This window comes from Lolium rigidum, chromosome 7, assembly GCF_022539505.1.
Source record: "Lolium rigidum isolate FL_2022 chromosome 7, APGP_CSIRO_Lrig_0.1, whole genome shotgun sequence".
Classification (NCBI taxonomy): Eukaryota; Viridiplantae; Streptophyta; class Magnoliopsida; order Poales; family Poaceae; genus Lolium; species Lolium rigidum.
In genome coordinates, this window is record NC_061514.1 from 139,124,655 (window position 1) to 139,132,406 (window position 7,752).

Sequence of the window (7,752 nt, forward strand, 5' to 3'; positions counted from 1 at the left end):
GACTTTATCAGGGTCCGTGAACTCAGCTAGCATGTGGTCAATCTCACCTCTCATCTTCATGTGTAAAAGGTACATCGTGGTCAATAAAGACTTACAACTATCCATGTGCTGTGCTGCAGCTTCAGGACTTCGGTGTGCTAACACCAAATGATTCAGAGTGGGATCCTCATCTTCCTCGGCATGAGGTATATGAGAAAACTCGAACATAGCAGCTCTACCGACTTGTGCTGCCTTATCTCAAGGATTGCCTTGAATAGACCCATATGGTAGGCTGTGGTGATAGTTTTTGCTTCTCCGTATGGCATTATACGACTCATCGCAGTTTTTCCGGTAGTTGGACCGATACTCGCACTTGGCTAGGATTTCCCCATCATAGTAAGTATACTTGATAACAGGTATCCGTGGATCGCAATGAAGTTCCTTCAGCATCCCACACAGGAGAGCTGTTATTGGTCCATCATAATCACCGAGCCAACCCTCAACTTTCCTCAAAGTCCTCTTAGGAAAAGTGTTCGCCATTATGGCTGTATACAAAAGCAGAATATTAGTGATGATAATGCATCATAATAGCTATAATAAAGAATTATCGCACTAAAATATATGGTTTTGCTATTCTCAAGTGAATAATCACCATACTTCTAGAGAATCCTTTACTATTTCTACTAGACTCCTACAGGTTCCTTCCCTATACTAGGTTTTTCCAACCTAAGGTCGCAACATTTGCTCTGATACCACCATGCGGTGACCCAAGCATACCACCGCATGTTGTAGTATACAAGTCGTTGATATGATCTTTGTGAAGGGGCTTCCTCACAATTTGCCATATCCCTCGTAGTGGTACAACGTAAACATTGCAGGTCATAACACTCCATACTTTATTACAAACATTTTCTTAACAAGTTGGTATTCTCACAGGTCCTATGAGAACACCCTAAGATACTACTAAAGTACAATTACAACTCATACTAAAGATGAAAAGAGCTCAACAACTTATTTAGGTAAGTTCTACGTTGCTCGGCTCTATGGTACTAGGGTATGTCACTACTCCTCCACCTCCGTGTCATCTGGTCCGTAGACTATCCCATAGTCTACGCCTTCCACTCCGCCGGTAAGATCGAGTTCATCGTAGACCAACTCGTAGCCTCCTTCTGGTGCTCCATCGTTGATAGCCTCCACTTCAGGATCACAGTCTAGCAAGGGTGTCGAAAGAAAGTGAGTACAGAGGTACTCAGCAAGTTCTAAAAGAATAAAAGGTGTTTGATGCACTAGCTACGACCATTGATCAGGAAATCGCAGGTCAATGCATGTTTTGAAAACATTTCTTCAAAAGGTTGCTTTTATTATGAAAACTATGCCCGTCGTCTTCACAGAGTTGACTAGAACTTCGTGGAGTTCCTTTCCTGCCGCGTTCGCAGCTCCCTTCCCGAACAAGGAGTGACAGACCACAATTTGATACACTCGCAGAGGTGCGTTACTTTTCCCACAAGAGATCTCACCCTTTTTGCCATCCGCAGGACTTGCCCCCGTTCACACTTCCTTTGGTGTGAGGCCAGGTATAAAGATCCAAGCCCACACCGCCTTCTCCGCGACTGCAAACCCACCCTTTTGTCCACCCGCACACCTCCAGTAGACTTTCCCCCGATAATACGGCTTTACTCATGGTGTACTTTGGACAATCCTTCATAGATCGGAAGAGATTAACATCACCAATGGATGGGGATTTAAAAGGATTTCCCAACCTATTGTGGCAAGTGCTTCCAAGACCCCACCGTCTCTCCGATCCGTTGGCGTGCGTAAGGGAAAAGATACAGCTGGCTTTTCCAGAGCCATTATAGATCTCATGGTCAACGCGGTTTGTACGGCGCTAGAATCACTGGACGGCATTGGTAATTAATCCTAGGGTGATATAACCCATTGCAATGGAACCTCCACCATATCAACACACACCATGGTTCCATTGCCAGCCACATAGTCATATTCATAGTTGGAAAATAACATTTCATTTGCGATGCAGGAATGATAAGTATATAGTTTTGCATTAAAGTAATAGAAAATAATCAAGTTGACATGAGCAAGGGTGAACTTGCCTGTGGACTGCGAGATAGTGCAGCTCAATGCAGCTTGATGGAACCCGGACCTCGGGTTCTCTGTAAGAAGCATCATTGTCCGGTAAGGACAATGTTATAAAAATCCAAATAATGCAATCATGGATGTATTATTTTATGTTGAATCCCTTTACCCCATTGAGTTATTACAAGTTAGGGTTGTATTTAAGATTTATGTCTTTGACGGTAATTTACAATTGATTTAAAAGTGGTAATCATGGTAATTCACACAAAGTACAACAATTTTCAAAGTAAAATGATTTTACTTGATAATTACCTTAGTCATTCCAAAATAATTTGAAATTATAGAGTTACCTCTATAGTTTTTGGAATAAAAAGAAATATAGTAGTTTTCTGGGAAAAATTCCCTTGTTCAAATGAAATGACTTGGAATAATAGAATCTCATTTTGAAATGTTGGAAAATAAGTATTTGAACTTATTTGAGATTTTTCCTTGAATTTTAAATACAAGGAAATAATAATTTAAAATTCCAAGTTATTATTTAAATTCTAAAAATTCATAATTTTGAATTTGTTCCATAATTTCATTTCATATTTTATTCTGGTTAAGATTTATTTTTCATTTATAAATCCAATTTTTATTGGATTTTTAGAGTTGTTTATGATTTATAAAAATTTGGTAAAGTTTTGGTCTTTTATTAATTGTAAAATGACCAAAATACCCCCTGGACCCTTATTGGGCCCAGCCCAATTAAACTAACCCAGGGACGGCCCAAATAGGCTGGCCCCCTTTTGGGTTCGGTGGCGCCGAAGCGGCCCACCTCACTCACTCTCACTCGGCCCTCTCCTCACTCGTCTAACCCTAGCCTCTGGCGATCCCGTGGCGATGGCGTCGCCGCCATGGCCGCCGCTCTGCTCCGGCCATCACCGGCCTCCTCCGCCGTAGCCACCTACCGATCTAGAACCGCCTCGAGCAGATCTATCGATCTGTCCGAGCAGTTTTCCTCTCTTCGTCTTCTCCTGGCGGATCGCCTCGATCTGGATCCACCGGAGAATCGCCTCGGCGATTGTGAAGCTCCGACGAGCTCTCGCCCTCGCCATCGACGTGAGCGCCTCCGAGACCGACCTGGCGCGGGTGCTGCTCGCAGCGCCTGTGCCGTCGTCTCCGTGCTGTGCTGCTGTGGTGGTGTTCGTCGGCGTAACGCCGGCGACTACCCTGGCTTTGCAGCTGCTATGGCCGCGCGGGCACCGCTCGCCATGCCATAGCTTCGCCTCCGTGCGCGGGTAAGGTTCTCTCGTTCCTCCTCCTACTCCTCCGTGCGCCTCCCCTTGTTACCGTGCTTCTTCCTCCTCATGCTATGTCACTCTCCGGTGATCTTGTGATCATCTAGAGTCATGCTATCGCTCGCGCAATCTTGTCGTGCTTCGGTTTACTCGCAAGCTTATGGTCGGATTACCGCTATTGGTACCGGCACATGTCGATTTGCTTGTCGTTCATGTTATGCTTGCTTCTCTCGCTACTCCTAGCTTGCTCTATACTTGCCATGCTATGCTGTGCTTGCTTATGGCTTGATATACCCTGCTGTTCATGCTTATAGGCTTGCTATGCTTACTCGGTTTATTCATACTTGCTTGTCTAGGTGCACTTGTGATGCATCCGTGACACTTGTGTGTGTGCCGAGGTGCCCGTGATATAATTCAAGATTAATCTCGCAAGCCAATGATCCATTGGATCATTTCTTGCTTGTTGGCTAATCCCTCCGTGTAGCTTGGCTTGCTATGATTGATCAATTTGATCAATAGCTTGTCAGTGATTGCTTACTGGCTAATTCTGTGGCTATATGAATCAATTATCTAGTGATGCTGATGCTCAAGCATCACTGTGTGGTTGCTTACTTGTGCTGTTGCTTATCTCTAGCTATCTAGAGTTGCTCTAGTGGCTATGAATTAAGTTGTCTTGCTTAACAAGATGTCGTTCGTCATGTTTAGCATGGATCCGTAATAAATTCATGCTTGGATTATTTAATTATGATGAACTCGCTTATGCAGTGATGATTTAAATGTCTTGCTTGTATATGAGTTTGCTCGTTCATGATTCTTTTACAAGCGTTAAAAATCTGAATCCATTTCTCGGATAGTGATGTGATCTATTTGGCTTTCTTTAATTGGTGCTAAGTGTGATGTGACCTCAGTGGCTTGCTACTGATTGGTTGCTCACATGATTGATTTGATCTTGTTGGCTACTCACTTTGCTTGCATATTTGGGGATCATATTAAGTATGAATGCCAATATGCTTGCCTGTGAAGAAATCTAGGGTTTCTGATGGTTGCTTGCTTAGGATCTTCTGTGTAGTCTTAGCTGCTAATCTATGCTATCTACTGGTGCTATCTGTGCATGTGATCTTGCTAGTGTGCATCTGTTCATGCTTTCTAGCCTCTGTGCACATGATCTGTATCTGGATAGTGTCTATCTTAGTAGCCTTTGACTGGCAGTAATCCTTGGTGAAAACCAAGTGATGATCTACCCATATGAGCATCTGCTCATCCCATGCTTATGCATATGATGGATTAGATCCATTGGATCTCTTCCAGGAACTAGGTATACCTTGTTCCAGCTCCTAGAAAGTAATGCTTTGTTGATGCAGTCTTGTGGTTTGTGCAAAGCCCTTCACCTCCAGATCTTGGATGATCTTCTCAGGTCACCATGATTTCTGATGGCTGAGGTTTTGTGTGTTTGTGCTGTTCTTAAGCAAGAACAGGATGAACTATGTGTTGCTCAAACTTCACCCTTACCCGGTGATTCTTATCTCGGTCGATCGTGCACTGGTTCTAGGGTTTGTGATCCTTTTATACCATCTCTTCTTTTACTCTGACCATGACACACAAGGCCTGGTCACTTTGTGACTCATCCCTTGCATTGCCTTGCTGTTGCTGCCCAGCACACTTGAGCTGTGTGCTCTCATATGCTGAAACTTGAGCCTACTGCAGCTGCTCAGTTTTGGTCTCGCTCGATCCTATCTTGTGCCGTCCTTGGCTTTGGACAAGCACAAGTGTGTCAGTGACTTGGTTCTCGTCCAAACCGAATATTGTGTCATTTGCTAACACTAATATTTTGGCTAGTTTGATTCTTTGTTTTGCAGGTTTATGAAGTTGGACATGGCCGTAAGATATTCTCCAAGTCATATAGTCTAGGTTTTAGATTAGGAATAAACTTGTAATCTTCATTTTCATTTCTCGTTTCTTATTTATCAATTTTTGTATCAAGAATATTGTAAAGACTTTGTAATCTGTGTTGTTATCAATAAAGCCCAAGTTTTTGTTTATGAGCTTTTGATTATGTGATATTTATATTCTAGAATAAATATTGTATTTGTGATTCACTTTGAAATTCAAAGTTGTTTGAATTCATAAGTTGTTTGAATTATGAATTCCATTTATATTGTTCATTGTTTATTGGTTAATGTATTGACACTTGTCAAATGAAATCAATTCCCAAATCAAGCAAGATACAAAAGAGATCATGTCGAAATTTCCCTAACTCACATTGCCTAACCCTAAGTGCAAAATGAGAGAGAATCTCGATCCCTCTTAGGTTTAGTTGCAATAAGGCGCGAAAATTTCCCCCGTTTTGCGATGAAATGCACATCCCATTTCTAAATCTACCCTTTGTTGTTCCTATGTTCTGGGTTATTACATTACGCCAAGGAGATCCGCTATCACCAATGTTATTCAACATTGTAGCAGACATGCTGGCAATACTCATAGAGCGTGCCAAGTCTGATGGTCAAATTGAGGGTGTGATCCCACATTTGGTTGATGGGGGTTTATCTATCCTTCAATATGCCGATGACACAATTCTTTTTATGGATCATGATCTCGAAAAAGCTCGTAATCTCAAATTAATTTTAGCAGCTTTCGAGCAATTGCCGGGATTGAAAATTAACTTCCATAAAAGTGAATTGTTCTGTTTCGGCGATGCCCAAAACGATATGACTCAGTATACAGAGTTGTTTGGTTGCGGGCAAGGCCATTTTCCTATTCGGTATTTGGGTATTCCGATTCATTATCGGAGACTTACACTTGCTGAATGGAAGATTGTGGAAGAAAGATTACAGAAGCGCCTTAGTAGTTGGAAAGGCAAATTGTTGTCCCTAGGAGGAAGATTGGTACTCATTAACTCGGTACTAACAAATATGGTACTGTATATGTTATCATTCTTTCTTCTCGCCGAAAGGAATTCTGCATAAACTCGATTATTATCGATCCAGATTCTTTTGGCAGGGGGACAGCGAGAAAAAGAAATATCGATTGGTTAAATGGAGTATAGTGTGTAGTCCCAAAGATCAAGGCGGACTTGGAATTCATGACCTGGAGGTTAAGAATTCTGCTCTGCTAGGTAAATGGCTTTTTAAGCTTCTTACTCGAGAATGGGACTTGGCAAACTATTCTTCGGAGAAAGTATATTGGCTCGAAGACGCTCTCCCAAGTGGTTTGGAAACCGGGGACTCTCACTTCAGGCTGGTCTCATGGCAACGAAAAATATTTTCTTTCGTCATGGTACTTTTTCTATTAAGAATGGAGCACAGATACATTTCTGGGAAGATGTTTGGTTGGACAATGCTTCCCTGAGTGAATAATATCCTGCTTTGTATAGTATTGTTCGTCGCAAAGGTGATACCATTGCTACCGTTATGGCTACCTCACCTCCGAATGCGACATTCAGACGGGTTTTACTTGGACAAAGGCTAACAGCATGAAATACTCTAGTTCAACGATTGGGTGATATTCAATTATCCCCTGAACCGGATGAATTTAGATGGAATCTTCATGTAGATGGCTCTTTTTCAGTTAAATCTTTATACAATGCAATCCTTCATTCTGATTTTCCAGTTGATAATAATAAGAAAATTTGGAAGATGAAGATACCATTAAAAATTAAGATTTTTTGATGGTACCTTCGTCGAGGAGTTATTCTTACTAAAGATAATCTTGTTGAGCGGAATTGGCACGGAAATTCACGGTGTGTTTTCTATCATCATGATGAAACCATCAAACACCTATTCTTCCAGTGCAGTTTTGCGAAATCTATATGGTCAGTCATCCAAGTAGCGTCTACCCTGTATCCCCGACTAGTGTGGCAAATGTCTTTGGCAATTGGCTTCACGGTGTTGATTCAAGGTTTAAGTTGCTTCTTAGGGTGGGGCGCTAGCAGATTATCCGGGCGCTGTGGCTAAGTAGAAATGACAAGATTTTTAACGATAAAAACTGTTCTTTGGTGCAGGTCATCTACAGATGTACAGGTATTCTCCGTTCATGGTTACCTCTTCAGCGGGCGGAGAATCGAGACCTATTTACGGAGGTCTGTACACGGTTGGAGGCTACGGCGAGGGATACTTTTTCCCGACATGGGTGGCAGCATAGTCTACGGATTGAAGCTCCACACTCTCCTTAGGCGTTATATAGTTTATCGTCTCGATATGTATTTCGCCTTTTTTCATTTATTGCTCATTCTGGACACTTGAAACAGCTGTGTGCATCCTGATTATGCAGAGGCTGGATATAATTTCTTATCACAAAGTAATAAAACATCCTTTATCGAAAAAGCCCCTCTAGGTGAGCTAACCATCACTGATCTGTAGCTAGTGTTCATAAGCGTTGTTGCTGGCCTGTCTCTATGCATACGACT